Here is a 23868-nt window from a genome sequence, read left to right on the forward strand (position 1 = left end):
CTTCCAACTTTCCATTTCCTCCCCAGGATTCTGATCAGGCATCAAAGTGAGCAAGAGGGGCTGAGGGGACAGCCTAAGCTGGTGAGGTACCTACCACCCAAGCATCAAGCCTGAGTTCAGACCCCAGCACCCACACAGAAGGTGCCACACCTGGCACATGTCTGTACGCTTTGCACTGGGGTGGGTGCAGAAACAGGAGGACCCCTGAAGCTCACTGGCCAGCCAGCCTAGCCAACCTGGTAAGCTCCAGGTTCAGTGTGAGACTGTCTCAAACACTAAGGTGGAGAACGATGGAGGAAGGCAACTCTGGCTTCTACACACATGTGCAAGTGCATTCACAAGCACACACGGACACACCCACCCTCACACACACATATGTGAAAAGCGAGCATGGAACTAACACGATGGATGGTTCAGCAAGTAAAAGCACTCACTGTCAAGCCTCCCTGAGTTTAATACCTGGAATCTGCTGTGGATGATTGATGGATAAACAAAACACTGATTGGCCATTAGCTCAGGCTAGACAATGGAAGGCCTGAGCTAATGGCCAAGCAGTTTAATTAATGTGAGCTTCTGAGTGATTATTTTATAAGTGGTTGTGGGGTCCAATGGGTTGGACAGGACTGGAGAAAACTCCAGCTGTAGGCATCCACATGGTAGGAGGACAGAACTGAGCCTACAAGCTGTCCTCTGACCTCCATAGGCATGTCGTAAAACACGCATGCCCACACATACACACACACACTAAACAAACACATATTCTTTTTTTACAATGAGCACAAATCCAGCTTGGTGGATGTCCCTGCTACACAACAACACTGTGGCCCAGGGACACAACCATCAACACCAAGAAACAGTCACTTCTGGCTGGTAAAACCCTCTCTGCTCCAGAGCCTGCACCAAATAGGCTCTGCCCTACCTTTAGTTCTTGTCTGGAGTGATTTTAAATAGCTAAATCTGGAGAGCATTCTCCTCCTCTCTCTTTTTTTTTTTTGTTTGTTTTGTTTTGTTTTGTTTTTTGAGCCACGGTTCTCTGTGTAGCCCTGACCATCCTGAACTCGTTCAGTAGCCCAGGCTGGCCTAAACTCTGAGATGTGCCTGCCTCTGCCCCGGGTGCTGAGATTAGAAGCGTGTGCCAGCACCGTCCTGCTGGAAGCGTTCTTTGTCCGCCTTCTCAATATTTTCATAGTTGACCCTTGTGTGCTCGGAACCACGGCAGTAATACACATCACTGCTTCACTTATTTCCAGGCCAAACATGATTCCCTTGTGTGGATACACCACATTCTCTCAATTTATTCATTAGTTAGTGGACAATGAATAAAGCTGCTATAAACATCATGTTCAGGACCTTGTTGGACACTGTTTTCAATTCTTTTGTGAAAATACCTTGCCAGGAGGTGGTGGCCCACACCTTTAATCCCAGCACTCGGGAGGCAGAGGCAGGCGGATCTCTGTGAGTTCAAGGCCAGCCTGGGCTACAGAGCGAGATCCAGGACAGGCGCAAAGCTACACAGAGAAACCCTGTCTCGAAATACCAAAAAAAAAAAAAAGAAAGAAAAGACAACACCTACGAGCGGAATTATTGGGTCACATGACAACTACAGCAACCTTCTCGAAGACCCGCCAGACTGTTTTTGGAAACAACTACCCCACTTACTTCCACAAGCAGTTCGTGAAACAATTTACCTACGGCCCTGCCAGCACTAATGTGTATTGTTTATTATATCCATCCTAGTGGCTCAAATGAAGGGATTCTGGTTTTTGGGACAGGGTCTAATACTGATCTAGCCTCAAGCTTGCTGTGGGTGGCCTTGAGCTCCTGATCCTCTTGCTTTTTCCTAGGTGCTGGGATTATAGACGTGATCCAGGAAGTGGGCCATCACCAGCCATGGGATCTGCTGGGACACTGACATTGGAATCCCTAGACTTCATGTGGGGAATAAATGTTGCTGTTATAAACTAACCACTTTATAGTAATTTGCTATAGACTAGGTCTGAAAGGATCAAACACTAAGGAATGGATTCTCAAAGAAAAAGCACAATCTATACCATTTAATTACAGGACCCCAAAGATCAGCGGGGTTTGTATTGGCTGCAGAACATACCAGATCAGACTCTAGCTTATCTTCCACGGCTGGTGTGCATGCCTTTACCAAAGCACAAGGGTGGCTCCCTGGGTCTCATCCATGACCACTGAACTGAACAACAAGGCATGGAGCCCAAGCACATGTGCACTTGTACACTTTTGCACATTTATCTTTAGTGTTCACTGGTGTTCTAACCTGCACTCTTAATCGATAACTGTTGGGACACATGACTGTTCCACCAACATCACCTCAAAAATTTTCATTTATCTCTGGGGCTTGTTTTCTCCTTTCCACTTTTATTACTGTAAGGGCAGCACAGAAACAAGGATTCCCAGTAAGAACAGCTATGGAAAGACCTGCGGTGGCGTCCCAGGAGAGCCTTTGGAGTCAGTAGGTCAACCACTCCTCCTGAGCAGGAGTCTAAGGTCAAGGCAGGTAATTAACTGGTGTCAGAATTGGCTCCTAATCCCGTTGTGCTTGGCTGACTCCTCCACCTGATGACTGCCTCTGAAAGGAGGCTATAATTCCTCACATAGCATCCATGCCAAGGGCACCACCCAACTAACTAGTAAGTTCGGAGCCTCGCCAATATTCAGAACCCAGCACAAAGGGACATCACAAGATCTTCTATGACTAAGGAAAGCTGCAGTCTCAGCAAGGAGAGACTGTCTACCAAAACAGACAGACAATGGGTACATTTACTCATATCTCTATAGAGTCTACCATCTCTATAAATCATAAATTATTCAACTAATTAAAATCACTAGAATTTTCCCTTAAAACTTGCCTATAAAACACATCTTTGCAAAGCTACACAGAGAAACCCTATCTCAAAAAACCTAAAAAAAAGGGGGGGGGGTGTTGGGGATTTAGCTCAGTGGTAGAGTGCTTGCCTAGCAAGTGCAAGGCCCTGGGTTCAATCCTCAGCTCAAAAACAAAAAACAAAAAAAAAACCATACATTTTTTAGTTTGTTATTTGCTTATCTTTCTTTCTGTCTAGATTCTTCTTCATCAATCATAAAAATTTCTATTTATTCTTTGACAATTTAACACATGTGTATAATACATATTGATCATTTTCTTTCTCAATTTGAAATATAATTCAAAGCAGCATTCAAAAAAATATATTAAGTGTTGCAAGAACATCACAGAAACAGGTGGTCAGAAAAAGTTGTAATTACGATTTCTTTTTTTTTCTCTAACTTTTCACCCACGATCAATTTCTATACTTTACCCATTTCTTTATCCTACTTTTCCACTGACAAGATCTAAACCCAAAGGTAATAATAAAATATGCTGCCTGGCGGTGGTGGCGCACGCCTTTAACCCCAGCACTCGGGAGGCAGAGGCAGGAGGATCTCTGTGAGTTCAAGGCCAGCCTGGACTACCAAGTGAGTTCCAGGAAAGGCGCGAAGCTACACAGAGAAACCCTGTCTCAAAAACAAAACAAAATATATGCTCCATGCTTTTATTTATAAAAATCAGCATAGAGGTCAACAGATGAAATTAGCTAGCTCAGAAATAGACAACTATAGAATAATTTATATAAAAAGCCATTGTAAAGAGAAAATGTGTAAAGTTGTTTTTTGTTTTTGTTTTGGTTTTGAGACAGGTCTTGCTATGTACCCCAGGCCAGCTTCACAGTTGTGACTAAGTCACAGGCTTCAGCTTCCTGAATTCAGGGTTTCCAGGTCTGTACAACCACAACTGATGAGAAACTGCATTCTTAAATAGTATGGTAATGACTTGATAATTTGGTAAAAGGCTTGTTTTTTTGTTTTTGTTTTTAGTTTTTTTGACATAGAATTTCTCTGTGTAGCCCTGGCTGTCCTAGAACTCACTGTTCCCAACCAAGAGCTGGGATTAAAAGCATGTGCCACCACCACCCAGATCTACCTATTTATTTTTCTATTTTTAACTTAGCACTTACTATGTAACTAGGAAACTCTAGGTTTCCAGCGACAAAGCATATGATTGGAAGCTTTTTCTAGTAAAGTTATAGAAGCAATAACTTCCTAAGTTTAGAAGATTTTAAATATAAAAGGAAAGAGCAGCTGTGTTAGTGTGGAGCCCCTGGCTTCAGCTGAGAGGTCTTTGGAGACCTTGTGGGACCATCAGAGTCCGCTGAGCTGAGCTGCAGTTTCCCTGGAGGCCACTATGTGGAGAATCTGAACTGTGGAGAATCCCAAGAACTGCTTCAGGACAGGGTCCTCCCACCTCAGACTGTCTTGAGACCCAAGCTTCTCTCCAAGACAGGAGAAGCGCTGAGCAAAAAGGACGCCTTTAATCCCAGCACTTGGGAGGCAGAGACGGGCGGATCTCTGTGAGTTCGAGGCCAGCCTGGTCTACAGAGTGAGTTCCACGACAGTCAGGGCTACATAGAGAAACCCTGTCTCAAAAAACAAACAAAACAAAACAACAACAGGGACCTAAAGGCAAAATGACCTCAGGGCTGACACGTGGCGCTGTGGTGTGCTCAGAGCTGCTTGTCAGCCGTATCCTCTCAAGCACTGTTAAAATAACAGCACGCAGCTTGCACACGCCTGGATTCCATTTCAGGAATCGTTCTTTGGTGTTTTGCCACATTTTCATATCCAACCATCAGTATAGCAAGATATGTCACCTTTTGTTTTTTAATTACATTGACTGGTTGTAGGGAAGGGTGGCATGCCGCTGTGTGTGTGGAGGTCCGAGGACAAGATGCAGAAATGAGCCTTCTCCTTCTACCATGTGAACTTTTGAGACAGAACTCGGGCCTCAAAGCCTTTAACCCAAGCATCTGGGAAACAGGGGCAGACACAGCTCTGTGAGTTCAAAGCTAGCCTGGCCTACATCATAGTGCGTCCCAGAACAGGCAAGGCTGCAGTGAGACCTTGTGTCAAACAACAACAAAAACCTCCTCAAGTCTTCCACCCTCGGGACCATCTCCCCAGTCAGCTACTCAATCGTTTAAACTTTTTGAACAATGTAACTTCAGAAGACACGAGACCATTCCTACACACACACACACACACACACACACACACACACACACACACACACACCATATATGTCTACTCTTTAAACTATTAAAAACTACTTCTCGTAACTGCGGTAGGAAGCTGGGAGATGGCCCATCCGGTAAAGCACTCATACAAGTGTGAGAACATGAGTTCAGACATCCAGCAACCACATGGACATGGCGGTGCACACATCTATAATCCTGATTCTCCCATGAGGAAATGGAGGGAGGCAGAGACTCCGAAGTTTGTGGGTCTCCAAGTCTGACAGGAACCACACCATAGAAGGAGAGAACCTACTCCCACAAATTCTCCTCCAACACCCCACCTGCACTCCAAGGAACATGTATGAATGCACACAAATAATTAAACAAATGTTTAAAATAAAATGTAGGGGGAAAAGAAGCTACCTCTTAGGAGCTGAGGAACGGCTCAGTTGGTAAAGCACTTTCCATGCTAACGAGGGCCAGAGTCTGGGTCCTTAGAACTGCTGTACAAAGCCAGATTCCCTGAGGATGCCAAGGATGCAGAGGATCCTGGGCTCACTGACCAGCTTTGTTAAAGGGATGAGCTCCAGACTCAGTGAGAAAGACCTTGTCTCCAGAAGTCAGGCAGAAGGCAATCAAGCTCTGACCTCCTCATGTACATGTACACGTATATGTACATACATACATACACACACACACACACACACATACACACATACACACACACACACACACACACACACACACACACACATACACACACACACACACACCACACATACACAAAAACCCTGCTTCTAATATGCTCCAACTTTGCTTCATAAAAAATGTGCAACAGATTATACTGCAAAATCCTAATATCATTTGTAAGGTCAAAGAACAGGGAGAATATTTAGACAAAAATAACTCAAGGAAAAATAAACAAGACACAAACTATAAAAGGACTAACAAATAAGGACAGCTATTTGATCAGAAAGGAGACAGAAAACCTAAAATAAGAGAATCTATTTATGCTATTTACAGTCAAAATTAAAACTGGACAGTAAAAAATGCAAACTGCCAGTGCTGGCGAACGTGTGCTGAAATGAATCCAAGGACATAAGAGTGCAGCATAAGCTAACCCCCTTTGCTTGTCCACTGTCTTTCTGCGCACAGGAACAGTTACGCTGCCTCGCTGCCTTGCTTCCTCGCTGCCTCGCTGCCTCGCTCCCTCGCTCCCTCCCAAAGTTGTACACTTCCCCAGCTCACATCACCCCGTCCCCTGTGCAGCCCTCAAGCTCCCCTTTACTTCATTATGTTGACAATTTGGTTACAACATCATCACTTGTCATTAAAAAGACCCAGAAGCAACACAGGCCTGGCTTGGGGAGAGCACTGACTGAAGGAGTCTTGAGCCACAGTAATCACAGTGCTGCATACAGTTCCAGATTCAGAAAATGTGGGGACGGCATAACACACACACACACACACACACACACACACACACACACACACACACACATGATTAAACGAGACAGGAGATCCAGTGCAACACAGACTTGCAATTGCGCAAGCAAGACTGTACAAGAAGGTCCCGAAACAGAGGACAAATTAGTCCTATGATTACCCAGGCACACAGGCTTCTGCCTGCTTTCTTATACTCAGCAAGCTGTAAAACACCCTCTCTCTCGGGCATACTCCTAAATGTCAAACAATTCTCTCTGATTTAAGTATGCAGAGAACTCACTCACATCTTTGTGCTGTAGAGAGAAAGCGCGGCACCTCAGCCACAGACCTACGAGGGAAAGCAACCCCAGATCACTCCTCCTGAAGGAAGAGGCTTCCGTCTCTATTTTTGCTGTTGTTGTTAACACCATCCCCCGTGTCTCCCCCATGCCTGCCCCAATCTGAGGACCAACCTTGGGTACTGCACTTGTGAGGCAAATACTCTACCGCTGATCTAAATGTTCAGCCCTGAGGTTCACATCTTAATACTGCTTTCCCATACTAAAATGAGTGTTTAGCCTCATGGCTGCCACTCATGAAAGCTTACACAGAGCCAAGCCATGGACTAGTACTGTGTGAGTGACTCTTGACTGAGCACACTACACAGGGTGGTATAATATCTCTCTTGAGAGGCCTAGGTCACCCCTCACTAGCTACACAGAGCAGCTCTAGGTAGGTAACCCAGGGCATCACAGTCCAAAGTCATGGAGGAAGCAGAGAACAGAAAGGCGCAGAAGGGCCAACCTCTGACTGCAAACCACCCTAAAGTGATGTTCCACGGATGGGACAGAACCATGCCAACATATGCTTCCTGAACTTAGGGAGAATTTGAGTGTGCCAGCAAAGCTGAGTTCCCAAGGGTGAAGGGGACTGACACCAGAGAGGATCTAAATGTAGGAAGGGGTGTCTTTGAACTGGTCATCTTCTTCAAGAGGCTCTTACTACACAATCTGCAGAATATAATAGCCTGGCTACAAACTGCAACTTGTGTAGCTTAGTTAGATCACGAATCAAAAACCATGGAGGGAGGAGGAGGAGGGCAACTGAGTGAATTTTAATACAGGTTACATTAACGATGTGATTAAAGCAACAGTAAATTCTTTGCATAGAACAGACTGCATGGAACATCACTGTTCTTGGGAGACCTGCAAGGGTATGAAGGGAAGAAAGCTCTGATGTCTGAAATGTATCTCAAGTGGTTCAGGAAGAAGAGTGAGTGAGTGTGTGTGTGTGTGTGTGTGTGTGTGTGTGTGTGTGTGGTGTGTCTGTGGTGTGAGGTGTGGTGTGATATGTGTGCGTACGTGGTATGTGTGTATGTGGTGGGATATGTATGTGGTGGGATATGTGTGTGGTGTGATGTGTATGTGGTGTGTGTGGTATGATATATATGTGGTGTGATGTGTATGTGGTATGATGTGTATGTGGTGGGATATGTGTGTGGTGTGGTGTGTATGTGTATGTGGTGGGATATGTGTGTGGTGTGATGTGTATTTGGTGTGTGTGGTATGATATATATGTGGTGTGATGAGTATGTGGTGGGATGTGTATGTGGTGGGATATGTGTGTGGTGTGGTATGATGTGTATGTGGTGGGATATGTGTGTGGTGTGATGTGTATTTGGTGTGTGTGGTATGATATATATGTGGTGTGATGAGTATGTGGTGGGATGTGTATGTGGTGGGATATGTATGTGGTGTGGTATGATGTGTATGTGGTGGGATATGTGTGTGGTGTGATGTGTGTGTGGTGTGTGTGGTATGATATATATGTGGTGTGATGAGTATGTGATGTGATGTGTATGTGGTGGGATATATGTGTGGTGTGATGTGTATGTGGTGTGATATGTGTGCGGTGTGTGTGGTATGATGTATGTAATGTGTGTGTGAGTAGAGAGAGAAGGGGAAAGATTTCAAGTAATGAAAATAAAGCAAACACAGTAAGATGCAAAAGGATGGGAGTCTGGGTGAGGAGAACATGGTGTTGATTATATTTGCAGTTGAATAAACTGCTAGAATTGCTGGTTGGGGCAGATGTCAAAGCTTTCCGATCAAGCTCATAATGGCACATTCCTGTTCACATCTGGGGGGAAATCCTTCATTCCATGACCTCGAGTCACAACCCTCTGCTCTGGCTTGAGTCTAAAGCTCTGAGGCTGAGAGCCTGCAGGCGTGCGTCACTGCAGCTGAGGAACCTCTCTATGTGGTTCTGGATTTCCATGAGCAGTTGGAGCCCAGTGACTTCTCTGACCACACAAACACCTTTGCAGCTCCTGCAGGTATCCTGAGATGTTAGCTGCCTTTTCACGGTTGGGCCTTAGGAACTTCGAAGAGTAAGGGATCCTGTGCCATTAAGAACTGCCAACCTGACACCCAGGAGGCAGGCCTCCAAGCACCCCTGTGAAGGGCTGTCTGGATTAGGGTTGGCCTCTGAGTGTCTGTGATGGATGATCTGGTTATTTAATAATGTGGGTGGGACCATCCCCTAAGCAGGGAATCCACCAGCAAGCATGTGCTCGTGTTCCCTGCGTCTTGGCCACAGATGCGACTTCCCCACAAGGACAAGCTATAAACTAGAGCCTGAGCTAAAGGATCCTTCTCCCCCAGGATGCTCTGTCAGGGTGTTCATCACAGCAACAGGAAGAGAGACCAGAACAGCCTGAGATCAAAGGCCTGAAAACCACCACCCAAAATCCTGTTTTTCTAAGATTTTAAAAATGGAAAAAAACAGCTGAGTTCAGGGTCACACACCTTCAGTCCCAGCGCTGGAAGGCAGAGGCAGGTGGATCTCTATGAGTTTCAGACCAGCTTGATTCAGAGTGAGTTCCAGGTCAGCCAGGGCTACATAGCAAGGCCCTGACTCTAAATAAATAAGTTACATAGTTTTAAAAAACTCTTCTTCTGATTTAAATTAATGCCAGTTCACTTTCCTGCCAAAGTTCCAAAAACCAACTAGAGAAACGCAGTCCTCTAGTGTAGACCCCCCAGTGACAACACTCCCTACTGTTGAGAGTTCCAACAAGACCAATGGACCATTCGGGACAAACAAAGGAAGGAAAACTGATACAGCGTGACTGAGGAAGAGATTCTTCAGCACCGCTTCTCCCCCTTGAGCCTCCTCCATCTCCGAGGGACTCAAAGCACGGAGACTTGGAGCAGTACTGAAGGACCAAAGGGTCTGCTTTGTGATTCTAGAGACTAAGAACAAAACAAAACCCAGCAGACATCACTAGACTTAGTTGTGAAGCCTTTTCAGAGGACGAGGTAAAGGTCTGTGCCTTTGGAAGGGTGAGAGAACAGAACTACAGGCTTCAAAGCTGGGAGATGGAGGGAGACATAGAGCCCAGAAGGCACAGAGTCCAGAAGACATAGAGCCCAGAAGGCATACAGGCTAAGGCATAATGCCCAGAAGGCATAGAGCACACAAGGCATAGGAGCACAGAAGGCACAGAGCCCAGAAGACAGAGAGAACAGAAGACACAGAGCCCAGAAGACAGAGAGAACAGAAGACAGAGAGAACAGAAGGCATGGAGCCCAGAAGACAGAGAGAACAGAAGACAGAGAGAACAGAAGACAGAGAGAACAGAAGACAGAGAGAAGAGAAGACAGAGAGAACAGAAGACAGAGAGAACAGAAGACAGAGAGAACAGAAGACAGAGAGAACAGAAGACAGAGAACACAGAAGACAGAGAGAACAGAAGACAGAGAGAACAGAAGACAGAGAGAACAGAAGACAGAGAACACAGAAGACAGAGAACACAGAAGACAGAGAACACAGAAGACAGAAAGAATAGAAGGCACAGAGCCCAGAAGACAGAGAGAACAGAAGGCACAGAGCCCAGAAGACAGAGAGAACAGAAGACATAGAGCCCAGAAGACATAGAGCCCAGAAGGCACAGAGCCCGAAGCAGAGCCCCACAAACACTTGGCAGCAAGGCTGCCCTTGTCAGAACTTGAGTAGTATGAGTACTGATACAGTTTTATCAGCGCTCTGCTCTGCTGTCATGGCTTTCTCGCTTGTAGGTTTGTTACCCACATGTTTTGACTCTGTTGTCCACAATGAAAAGCATCCAGACAGCAAGAAATCAGAAGAAATGAGGCATTTCTAGAGTCCCATTACCCCTTAACAAAACTTCCTCAGGCAAGAGCAAACAATTTCACCCACACCTCACCATTCTCAGAGGTCTTCTTTTAACAATGTGATAATGATGGATAGTGTTTTATTCAGCCCACAAGACACACTGCCTATCATTACCCTGGAGTCTAATGAGGCCCCATTAACTGAGAAGTTATTCCATAAAAGACCAAAGAGTGGGGAAGCCTCCATGGAGGAGCATGACCCAATGTATAAAGTGAAGACATGGATAATTACACGTCATTTTAGAGTCTGCAAGGGGTGAGGCGTGCTAAAATAAAACAGAAATGCGTAAGGCAGCACGAGGAAAAGACCAAAGACTCTGTCACAGGCGCAAGGGCAAGCTTCCAACGCTGAGAACAATAAACACACACTAATCTTTAGTATCATTTGTCTGTTAAATTGGAAAAATGCTTTGGGACAAGGTTTCAGACTTCAAACAGTTTTCATCCTTACAGAGAGCTCTGTCAGAAGAAAGTGGCCTGGTTGGAGCTCCTGTGTTTGAGGGTCTCACTGGAGGTTAAATGTAAACCTGGGCTGTACTGGGGGACAGGCCTGGCAGGAACTTCCCACTTGCCTCATTTAATAAGCCTATTCTGACATGACTACAGACCACATCCAGGACTCCACAGTTGTGGGAGACCAAGAACGCCAGAGATCATCCTATTGCGGTCAGAGCCTAGCACGGGGAATTTGGGAGCATCATTGAAGGACCACAGAGAAGAAGGGAAAGACCAACTTACCATTTACCTGCCTAATTTTGGGGGGCAGGGAGGCATGAAGCAGGATCTCTTTATGTAGCCCTGACTGTCCTGGAACTCACTACGTAGATGAGGCCAGTCTCAAATTCCCAGAGATCCACCTGCCTCTGCCTCCTGAGTCCTGGGATTAAAAAGGTGTGCACTCCCATGCCCGATTTACCTGGCTATAAAATTCAATATTGATGCTGTTAAGAAGACACAACCATTTTAAAGACAAAACTAAAGAACTCTGTAAAAATCAAAAATATAAAATAATTTTTAAATTTCAGAAGTATATCACCTTTTAAAAATGGTTTAAGAGGCTGAAGAGATGGCTCAGCAGTTAAGAGCACTTGCTGCTCTTGCAGAGGACCCGGGTTCGGTTCCTAGCACCCATATGGCAGTTGATAACAGTCTGTAACTCCAGCTCCAGAGTATCTGACCCTTCCTTCTGGCTCTGCACACACACAGTGCACAGACAAGCAAACAAGACACTCAAACGCATGCAAAACAAATACAATCTTTAGAAATGTTGTTAATGACCTGAGAGGGTTAGAGAGACGGTTCAGTGATTAAGAATGCTCTCTGCTCTTCCACGTGTCCCAAGTTTGGGTCCCAGCACCCATGTTAGGTGGTCAAATAAACCCCTTTCTCACCTAAGATGCTTCTTGTCACCACAGCGACAGAAAGGAGACTAGCTGAAAATAAAGAACTAATTTACAAATAAGGGACTTAAATTTAGGGGTCACTCCCTTCAGAAAATGCCCAGATATAGAATCTGAATTTATGCAAATCATTCCATCCAGATCCTTTTCAAATACAACTGACAGCATCTGGACCTCCGTGTGTTTATTGCTCTTAAACATGTCTGTCCTTGTTATCTTGAGCTACTGATTTGCCCATATAAAATGAAGTAGGTGAGTTGAATCCTTAGTCATTGTTCAGATATGCATTTTGGCAGCCAAGACTAGGAAAAAGCATGTCTTAAATAATTCAGGTGCAATTACCTTAAATATCGTGTAATTTATAAAATGCTTGGTATTTTTATTCAGAGCTATCATATTCATTATATGTAAATTTAGGGGCATAGTGTCTGATTTCTTGTCAGATCGAGAGAGGCTGAAAGGGCTTAATGTTTCCCCATTCGCTTTGCCTGGAAGATGAGGAGACCATGCCACAGGGGTGCTCTGGGACTTGTTTAAGGCTGCACAGCTCCATGGATGCTGGAACACCGTTCTTTTTTTTTTTTTTTTTTTTTTGGTTTTTCAAGACAGGGTTTCTCTGTGTAGCTTTGCGCCTTTCCTGGATCTCGCTCGGTAGACCAGGCTGGCCTTGAACTCACAAAGATCCACCTGCCTCTGCCTCCCGAGTGCTGGGGTTAAAGGCATGCGCCACCACCGCCTGGCGGAACTCTGTTCTTGTAACCCTAATTTTCTTTCCACACCATCAGGTGACTCATAGAGCCATAATAAGGAGCCCCCACATGCAACACAAGCTTTCTGGAAAGGCAGGCTGATGTCAGACCAATCTTAAGAGCAACGCTGTTTTCTACCAGGCTCTTCTGGCTCAAGGTTATGTTCCAAGGCTATAGTTGAAGTGGTGGACATGAAGAGAGAGAGTGAACTCTCTCTGCTTCCCAGGCAAAGCTCAGCAAGCCCACAGTATTCAGCAGTTGTACCCTGTGGGTTTTGACCCCCTTGGGGGTCACATGACAGCTATCAGTGTCGTGACTAAGAACACGCGCTCCTGACAGGAACCTGGTCCTGCTACCTGCTCGCTAGCAGCCCTATCCTTCCTGGCCTCATTTCCCTTTTCTGCTGTTGCAGCGAGGAAGCTAACTGACGTGGGCTACGGAAACAGCTCTGTGGTCCAGAGCACCCTGCTCTTGCAGAGGATCCAGGTTTGATTCCCAGGACCCACATGGTGGCTCACAACCATCTACAACTCCAGTTCCAGGGGCTCCAATGCCATCTTCTGACCTCCATGGGTACTAAGTACACTCAGGGTACACAGACATAAATGCAGGCAAAATACTCACACATAAAATTTAAAAATGAATAAATAAAATTAGAAAACAAATAAGTAAGAATTTAGATGAGTTCATATATGCAAAATGCTCAGCATAGGAACTACATCATGGTACACAACAAATCTCACTGCTTTCTCCTGAGTGCCTAAGTTACATATTACTCTAGGAAATGACTCTATGAAGGAATACTTACACATAGACACCCAGCATCTTCAACCATACCTACCATGTAGAAGATTCCTAAGTGCTGAACAGAAAAAGTCCACAGGGCTACCTTAGGACTTACTTGCTCTCAAAACAAACAAACAAAAACCCCAAACCTACTCCTGAGAAGTATGCTGTCACATATGGGATGTCAGAAATACTCAAAAGTCTCCATTCTTGGCTGGCTGAGATGGCACTTGGAAGGTAGAGATGGGCAGATATCTCTGAGTTCAAGGCTAGCCTAGTCTACGTGTAAATCCCAGGCCAGTGAGAGCTACACAGTTAGACTCTGTCTCAAAAATAAAACTTTTTTAAAAAGAAAGAGAAAAGGAAAAAAGGAAGCTCCCACACTGGGCTGGGAAATCAGTTCATGGAGTGAAGCATTTGTTACGCAACTGTGAGGACCTGAGTTTGAATCCCAAGAACCCACTGAAAGCCAGGTGTTGGGGACATGTGTCTACAATCCCAGTGCACACACGGGAATAGGAGGCAGAGGCAGGAGAATACCTGGGAGCTCTCAGGCCACCTAGTGTCTCATACACAGATGCAAAATAAGAAATTCTGTCTCAAAGAAGGTAGAAGATAAGGTCCCACCACCTCTGACCTCCATACAGGTAGCGCGCGCATACACACACACACACACACACACACACACACACACACACACACACACACAAATAAAACCAACAGTCCTGCTCTTTTACCTTCATAGCAGGGTCCACCTGACCTGTGCACGCTCTTCCTCTGTAGGAATTCAGAAGATCAGAAACAAGAAGAAGGGACAAAAGGTCCTAAGAGGGAAGCAGAGGATCCTGGGATGATCACAGGGCAAGAAAACCACCAGAAGTCAGACCTGACAGATCAAACATTTCCTCAACATCTGCTGTGCAGCATGCGAGGCCCAAAGAGGAAATACAACTCTTACAAAACTGCCTCACTGTGTGACATGCTTCACAGAACACTGTGCCCTACAGTGCCACCCAGGAAGGGCATGACTCCTACTCTCTGGGGAATCACAAAATTGAACCAGCCGGGAGAGTTTGCCTGGCAAAGGGGGCAAAAGGAGCATCCTAAGCAGAAGAACCAAACATTCAAAGAGGCGGGAGGAAGGCCAGCAATGCCAGGACAGGGCAAGTGCAAGGAGACTTAGTTCTATGTGCAGGCCTGGCCAGCCTTCAGACACTATGACAGGATGTCATCCATAAAGTTCAATCTCAAGGATCGTGCAGCTGAGTTACAAAAGGAATACATTATGCACACACAAAAATCTCAGGTGTTTTGTTGTTGTTAATTTTTATTTTGTGTATAGATAGATGCTTTGCCTCCATGTATGTCTATATGCCACATGGGTGTACGGCACCCTAAGAGGCCAGAAGAGGACACTGGATCACCTGGAACTGCAGTTACAGATAGTTGGGAGCTGACATGTCTTCTAAAGTCTTAAGTCCCAAAGTTCACTGGAAGTCACAGCTTGTATCTAATTGACTAAGAAGGACTATTAACCAGCGCTGCCGCAGGAAATGACCTCCAAATTGACCTTTGCCTCCTCCCTCATGACTCTGCCCACACCTGGGGCCAGAGAAGCCATGTGCCTTTCCTATGGATGCTTCAATAGACACTGTCAGGCTGGGGTGGTGTTGCACACTTGAAACCCAAGCACCTGGGGCAGACAAGAGGCAGGGGGGTCTGCGGCAAGAGTGAGGCTTGCTGGGTCTCTATATAGAGAGAGTCCCAGGCCTATTAGGGTTACCATGTGAGACCATAGTGTGGTGATATATTGTGCCCCCCAACATGTTGTGCACCCTAATAAAGATTATCTGAGGACCAGAGGGAAAAGCCAGCCACTATAGTAAACATATTAGTCAGGCAGTGGTAGCACAAGCCTTTAATCCTAGCATTCGGGAGGCAGAGATCTGTCTGGATCTCTGTGAGTTCAAGGCCACATTGGGAACAGAGCCAGGCATGGTGACACATGCCTTTAATCCCAGCACTAACCATAGAGGTCTGGAGGTCTGTACAGACAGACAGGAAGTGATGTAGCTGGGCAGAGAGAGGAAGTGAGATGGCAGAACAGAAAGGCAAATAGGCGTGGGTAGACAGGAAGCAGGTCTCTGGAGACTGAGGAGTTGGTGAGGAGAGATTGGCTGTGGTGTGTCCTATTCCTCTGATCTCTCAGTTTTTTCAGCCCAATATCTGGCTCTGGGTTTTTATTAATAAGACCATTTATCAATTCACCTTACACCATAATTAAAAAAAAAAAAATAAGACAGGCAAGTCCCAGCAACAAACCCACACATCAGCTTGATCGTGTCCTGAGGGCTGTCTGGGAGCCAAGCTTTCCCTACCAAGATGTCCAGTATTATGTTTCTGATAAACGATACTTGGGGGTGGAGGCTGATTGCTTATTTCTTTTCTTCTTTCAGTTTTTCTTGATCTCTCCATACAAAACAGAATGAAATCCAGCCCTGGCCCCGGAACACAGATTACTTCTGCAGTACTAAAACAAAATTCTCATTAGCAGCACTGTGGTTGCTTCTAGGCAGACCCCTGTGACACTTCTCAGTGCACTGACTCCTGGCTCTAGAGGAGACAGATCTTCAGCAATGCTGCTGGACAGACAGTGGCTGCATGTAGAAGAATGGAAATAGACCCAAATCGATCATCCTGCATAAATCAGGACCACAACATAAGACAGACAGACACCCTGAATCTGAAAGAAGAGGAGGAGAGGAATAGCCTTGTACTCATTGGCACAGGAGACAACCTCCTGACCAAGACACAGCACAGTCACTAAGACCAACAATGAATAAATGGGACCTCATGAAAAGCTTCTGTGTGACAAAAGACACCATCATTCGGACAGGGCAGCAGCCTACAGGGTGGGAGAGGATCTTTACCAAGTATACATCTGATAGAGGGCAAGTATCTAGAATATATTTTAAAAAAACCAACCACTGACCATCAAGAAAAACAACCCAATTTAAAATTGAGGTAGAGAATTCTCAAGAGATGAAACACAAATGGCTGAGAAACACTTAGAGAAATGTTCAACACCCTTAGTCATCAGGGAAATGCAAATGAAAAATACTTTGAGATTTTTATCTTGCGCAGTCAGAATGACCAAGATCATTAAAACAAATGACAGCTCATGCTGGTGAGGATTGGGGTGAGGGGGGCACTCATCCATTGCCGGCAGGAGTGCAAACTGGTACAGCCGCTATGGAAATCAGTGTGGCTGTTCCCCAGGAAGCCAGGAATCAATCTACCTCAAGAGCCAGCTACACCACTTCTGGGCATGTACCCAAACAACTCTACATCCTACTATGAAGACATTTGCTCATGCATGTTCACTGCAGCTCTGTTTTTAACAGGCAGAAATTGGAAACAGCCTAGATGTCCATCAACTGATGAACGGACAATGAAATTGTGCCCCATTTATTCAATGGAATATTATCCAGCTGTTAAGAAAAATGAAATGTACAGGGGAATGGGTAGAGCTGGAAAAGATGATCTGGAGTGAGGTAGCTTGTCATTCTTCCCATAAGTCACTTCTCAGCCAGTGAACTACTTCCTGTCTGGCTGTTTTTCCTCTAATGTGCATGGTTATCTGAAGTGAATGTCTGTGTGTACATACCTTACCATAGCACTCAACCATGGCAAAAGTACCTTTTACACATTGGTCAATGTTGGTGGCATAACATCGGTTAAACGGACAGGTAGAGAAGTAGTCCAGGGGTGGAGGGGTAGGGGACGAGTTAGAAGAAATCATAATAGTGACACAGGGGTGAATATGCCATAATAAAACCTGCTGTTTTGTACACTAAGTTAAAAAATAAAAAGGGTGTGGTGGCACACGCCATTGAGCCCAGCACTTGGTAGGCAGTGGCAGGCGGATCTCTGAATTTGAGACCAGCCTGGTCTACTTAGAAAAGTTCCAGGTCAACCAGAGCTACACAGTGAGCCCCCAGGTTCTGTTCGCAGCACCCACATGGCAGCTCATAACCATCTGTAACTAGTTCCAGGGGATCTAATGCCGTTTTCTGGCTTTTTCGTGAGTACTAGACCCTTATGTGGTCTATGTGTAGACAAAACACCATACACATAAAATAACAAAAACCATTTTTAGAGGAGATATGAGAAATTATTTTTGGGTTAACATCCGTTATCACTTTACATCAATGTTACATTAATGGTAAGCTAGCATTTCACCAGCAAAGTGAAGCTCAGGGCTAGAAACTAGGCAGTTATTCCCTGGAAGAAAGGTACACAGATTACTTTCAATATTAAATAACTTAGAAGCTCTAGGTAGTCTGTGCACATACAGAGAGCCAAGTGAGATACTCAAGCAATGGGCAAAGATGTAAGTTATGACATTAAAACAGGTAAAAAGCTAATCTTCTCCTCAACTGCCTGGCAGATCATGCAATATTAACTTCTGACTGGGGTTCTGAGCATGACAGTCAGGAGGATGTCCACGCCCAGCTTCCTACTTCCCCTCTCTCCCTCTGCTTCAGGGGTCCCCGGTGGCTCTCTCAGCCTTATCCCCCACCCAACGCACTCAGTGTCTGAGACCCAGTCAGTAGATTCAGGAAAGTGAGTTTGTAACTTCCACATTCCCAGCTGCTATGTAACTAACTTTTGCAAGTGGTCTTGGGACCATCTTTGAGAAACACCGGCCCCTGCCTTGCTGAGAAGCTGGTCAGTGTTAACTGCGCCCGTTTCTGGAAGGTTCCTTACTTGTAAGTGCCCTTCTGCATATGGTGCAGATGGATGCCTGTGTCTGCCTGTCAGACAGTGAGCCAAGAACTAGGAGATTTACAGGAATGACTGCCATACATTCCTCATCTTCAAAACTCCAGCAGGAAAAATTTTTACAAGCTAATTAAGAAAGAATGGGACGTGTTATAGCAAAAACATATGCTAAATGCTAAGCACACAAATGTACTCCTTCTGCCCTTCTCCCCAAGCTGCCTGGTGCCTTCCACCTTCCGGACAGCACACCATGCATGACAGTGCATTTTCTCCAGTGGACTGTATGCTCAAGGGCTGAGGTCACCCTTGTTTATCTGAGTCCGAGATGCCTGATAAACAATAGATGCTTGGGTGCAGAGTCAGTCAGTCAGTTGAGACAGGGCGTCATTAGCAGCTTGAACCAGACTGTGGGAAACTTCCCATAAGACCCTGCATGATCACGTGGGAACCGGCTTCTCAGGACTAAGCACAAATGAGGGGAGATCATGACGTTCTTCACATTTCAGTAAAGTTGCAGATCTTCAGTGTCGTTCCAGAGGAAGGGCGTCCAGAACTGTTTATGTGTCATACAAGGCACATATCTAATGCCCGCGTGTGTGTGTGTGTGTGTGTGTGTGTGTGTGTGTGTGTGTGTGTGTGTGTTGTAGAAAAATGGCTAAAGCAAAGTGGTGGGTTTTTTTGGGGGGGGCCTCAATAAGAAGGACTTGGACCCCTAATTCAAATTAGGGGTTTTTTTGTTTTGTTTTGTTTTGTTTTGAGCTGAGGACCGAACCCAGGGCCTTGCACTTGCTAGGCAAGTGCTCTACCACTGAGCTAAATCCCCAACCCCAAAGTGGTGCTTTTTAAGAATAGTACTTAAGCCGGGCAGAGGTGGCCCGCCTTTAATCCCAGCACTCGGGAGGCAGAGGCAGGTGAATCTTTGTGAGTTCGAGGCCAGCCTGGTTTACAAAGCGAGTTCCAGGAAAGGCGCAAAGCTACACAGAGAAACCCTGTCTCGAAAAACCAAAAAAAAAAAAAAAAAAAAAAAATAGTACTTAAAACAAGCCCACACTTCAGTTTCACACAGTAAAACAAGGGCTGAGGAGATGGCTCAGTTGGGTAAGTAAGAAAAGGAAAAGAGGGGGCTAGAGAGACGGCTCAAAGGCACAGAGCACTTGGTGTTCTGGCAGAGGCAATGGGTTCATTTCCCGACACCCATGCCACATGCTCACAACCACCTGTAACCCCAGTTCCAGGGGATGGGGACACCTGCTTCTGATTCCCTCAGGCGTCTGAAAGTACATGGTGCACACAGAGACAAGCAGGCACACACACACACACACACACACACACACACACACACACACAAATAAAAATTAAAACTAAAAAAAGGCACAGTAATATAGACCTGTAATTCTGGCAAGGCCAATGAGATCCTATCTAAAAATATGGAAGGTGCCTGAGGACCATCACCCAAGGCTGTCCTCTGATTTCATATGCTATACTCCTGTACACTCATGTGCGCACACACACACACACACACACACACACACACACACACCTACATGTACTATACTGTTAGAAATCAGAGAAGGTGTAGGTCAGGGATGTAGCTCTGTGTCTAGCAGGGGAGAGGAGGAGGAGGAGGAGGAGAGGAAATAGAGCTACTGCTAATGAAGAGGCCCTTGGTATGGAAGTACAGACTTTAAGGGGGTCTGGGGGATGGGCAGTGTTGTGCCCTGAACACAGTTGCTGACTGCATACTACATTCAGTGTGTGCTGTTAGCAAGCTGTACTGTATCTATATTAAAGTGGATGTGTGTTTCTGTATGTGTAGTAGGCCTCAATCAGCAAGTACTCTACAAACGTCAGCACGTTAGATGCATACATCAGCGCTGCCCTCAACCTTGGCCAGAGCTCCTCTCTGCAGTGGTCAGCAATTAACACAGACTCCTAACTGGCCAAAGTGCTGAGGACTCTCTCTCTCTCTCTCTCTCTCTCTCTCTCTCTCTCTCTCTCTCTCTCTCTCACACACACACACACACACACACACACACACACACACACACCACCACCAAAGAGAGGTAAGACAATGTTAAGAGGCAGGAAGGGGAGAAGAGCTGATGTGACTTGGCTACTGCCCTTGAGAAACTCACTGGCAACTATGGTGACCTGTACAAGCTCAAGTCAACAGGTCAGTCAGCATTCCTGCAGGCAGCACTCGGGATTCAACAGATTTAAAAAAAAGCCATAACCAGAGAGAGAGGCCACACCAGTGGGATGGGAGATGTGGGTGCCACGGGTGCCTGGGGGAGGGGGACATTGACAATGGAGGTGATCCAGATGCATTATTTACAAGCATAAAATTATCAAAGAATTAATAAAAGATAGTCTGCTAAAATGTGAATTTACTGGGGTTAAGACTGTAGCTCAGTGGTAGAACACTTATGCAAGGCCCTGGATAAAATCCCCAACACTGCCCCCCCCCCCAAATCTCACTATATTGAAAGGATAAACATGATGTACTTTGAACCTAGAATGGACTATTATTTAGACGAAAAAGGAAAGGAAATCTTGTCACAGAGTGTAGATTAAACCTGAAGACATTCTCTTGTTAAGTGAAATAAGCCAGCCACAAAACGACTATGTCTGTGTGATTCTACTTGGATAAGGAACCTCCAGTAGTCAGGGTCACAGACACAAAGAATGCGCTGAATGGGGGGGGGGGGGCGGGGCTGGAGGGATCAGGAAACAGGAGGGGGTAAACTTGTGGTAAGAAAGTTCCAGAGATATACAGCACAGTGAAAATTCACCTATCACTACTGAACTAAACACCTCAACAGGGTTAAGACAGTGCCTTAGTTAGGATTTCTATAGCTGTGATTAAAAAAAAAAAAAAAAAAAAATGACCAAAAGCAACTTGGAGAGGAAGGGGTTCACTTCATCCTCCAACTCTCGGCCACATTCCATCACTAAGGAAAATCGAGACAGAAACTCGGAAGCAGGAACTCGACACCAGAGGCCATGCGAGTTTCCAATTACTGGCTTGCTCCCCATGGCATGCTCAGTCTACTTTCTTATACACCTCAGGACCACCTGTCCAGGGGTGTATGACACCAAGAAAATGGTGTCAATCAGTCCCACATCAATCACTAATTAAGAAAATGCCCCACAGGCCAATCTTATGGAGGCATTTCCTCAATAGTGGTTCCCTCTTCCCAGAGGACTCTCCCCTGTGTCAAGTTAACACAAAGCTAGCCAATATGGACAGTAATTTTGGTTATGTTTGGTGCTGAGGATTTAGCTCAGTGGTAGAGCACTTGCCTAGCAAGCTCAAGGCCCTGGGTTCGGCCCTCAGCTGGGGTGGGGAGGGGGGGGGGAGTAGAGAAAATTGGTTATGTTTCCAACCGTATATATAAAGTGACTGTGTTCAAAGTAACCTAGTTAAAGGTGTGATAGTCAGGGGGCGTCCTGAGGGACATCCCCAACTCCCTGCTGGTAGATGAGAAACCCGAAGTGACTGGCCACATTAGCTACGTGCCCTGCGCGTGGGAACTCTCCTATGACCCCCAAGACCTCCTCTTCCCCATCCCAAGTGCTCAGCTCTTCTCGGTCCTCATGCTCTTCCCTGGGGTTGTCCTGGCCCTGAATGCCCTTCCCTCCTCACACCCCGACAACCTTCCCTCACCAGCTCTGCACCCTACGTGGTGCGCCCTATCTCATCATCTCAGCGGAAGGGCGGGGCACAGTGTTGGATGTCCCTTTTGTAACCTATAAAGGACATGGGGGGGGGGGGTGCAGTGTAGCCAATGACCCCAGCCGGAGCCCCGAAGCCCAGCGGCCTCCACTGGGTTCCCGCGCTGCCACTCCAGCTGGGTAACTCTGAGCAAGTTTCCTAACCTCTGCGAGCTTCGGTTTCTTCACCTGTGAAACCGGGGTTACTCGAAACCTTTGCGGGAAGCGCTTCCACCCGGCCTGGAGCTGCGGGAGGTCGCGGCGGCCGGCGGAGTCGGGCCTCCAACGAACCGCGGCTCACCCGGGCAGGGTGGCCCGTTGGTGGCCTGAGCCCGTTTCCGCTCCCGCCCGGCCGCCGGCCGCTCCGAAGCTCCGCGGAGAGCCGCTCCGCTGTGGGCATCTCTCCCCGCAGCGTGGAGGGCTGCAAGGCGGGGCTCGGCCGTACCTGACACACCCTCGCCTGCTCCTGCCCTGGGCGCCTCCGGCCACCGCGCCCTCCTCTTCCTCCTCCTCCTCCTGGCTCGGGCGAGCGCAGCCCTGGCACGCGGGGACCGGGAGGCGCAGCGCGAGCGGAGCACGCTCGCCCCCTGCCGGCCAGGGGCGGGATGAGCGGCAGGCGGGGCCGCGGGCGAGCGAGCAGGGTGGGAGCCCGAGAGGGTTGCGGCTTGCTTTTTGGTGGAATCCCATACTCCTGCTTTTGTTGCTTTTCTTGGACGTCTTAACGTTTGGTGGGGGGCGCACGCGTGTCATGATGCCCGCGAGGAGATCAGAGGACAATTCTGGAGTCAGTTTTCTTCTGCCCTCTGGGTTTCCGGGACCAAGCTCAGGTCGTCAGGCTGGATGGCAAAATGCCTTTGTTACATAACTGAGCCTTGTCCCGGTTCTCAGTAGCCTTGTATGCCACTCAGCCAGCCACCCGACTTCCTCCGTCACCAAAACCTCATCTGGCAATGAGTAGCGGGTACACTGGCCATCTACTACCCTATTTTTTAAAAATAAGCTGTGTGTGTGTTTATTGAGACAGAGTCTGTGCAGCCCAACCTGACCTCCAATTAAGGATCCCCCAGTTTCTGCTGCCTAAGGTATAAGGCATGCACTACTATGCTTAGTCTTTTTGTTTGTTTGGTTTGGTTTGGTTTGGCTTGGTTTTTCGAGACAGGGTTTCTCTGTCGCTTTGGAGCCTGTCCTAGACTAGCTCTGTAGACCAGGCTGGCCTCGAACTCACAGAGATCTAGCTGCCTCTGCCTCCTGAGTGCTTGGATTACAGGCGTGCGCGGCTTATGCTTAGTCTTTGTTTTTCTTCTTTACCCTGTGTGTGTATGTGAGGTATTGTTGCTGGTATTTTACTTTGGCGGGGAGGCACCACCCTGCTCCCAAATAAATCACACGTGGAGGCTTATTCTTAGTTATGAGTGCCTGGCCTTCGCTTGGCTTAGTTTCTAGCCAGCTTTTCTTAATTTATCCCATATACCTCTTGCCTCTGGGCTTTTCCAGTTCTCTAACTTCGGTAAATCTTACTCTTACTCCGTGGCTTGCTGTGTAGCTGGCCCCTGGAGTCCTCCTCCTTCTCTGGCCCCTAGCTCTCCAATCCGTCTTCCCAGATTTCTCCCTCTATATATTCTCTCTGCCTTCCAGCCCCGCCCATCCTTTCTCCTGCCTTGCTATTGGCCAGTTCTTTAGTAGACCATCAGGTGTTTTAGACAGGCACAGTAACACAGCTTCAGAGTTAAACAAAGGC

General features: G+C 46.6%; 1 protein-coding gene across 1 annotated transcript in view; it reads right to left on the minus strand.

The window, feature by feature from the left end:
- Nucleotides 1-22673, minus strand: part of Txnrd1 (thioredoxin reductase 1) — an 88572-nt gene extending 65899 nt beyond the window's left edge. The window contains exon 1 of the mRNA XM_036169734.1: nucleotides 22576-22673. The gene's annotated coding sequence lies outside the window, so the exon portion shown is untranslated. The remainder of the gene's footprint in view (nucleotides 1-22575) is intronic.
- Between the last annotated feature and the right edge of the window lie 1195 nt (nucleotides 22674-23868).

Source organism: Onychomys torridus, chromosome 20 (assembly GCF_903995425.1).
Source record: "Onychomys torridus chromosome 20, mOncTor1.1, whole genome shotgun sequence".
Classification (NCBI taxonomy): domain Eukaryota; kingdom Metazoa; phylum Chordata; class Mammalia; order Rodentia; family Cricetidae; genus Onychomys; species Onychomys torridus.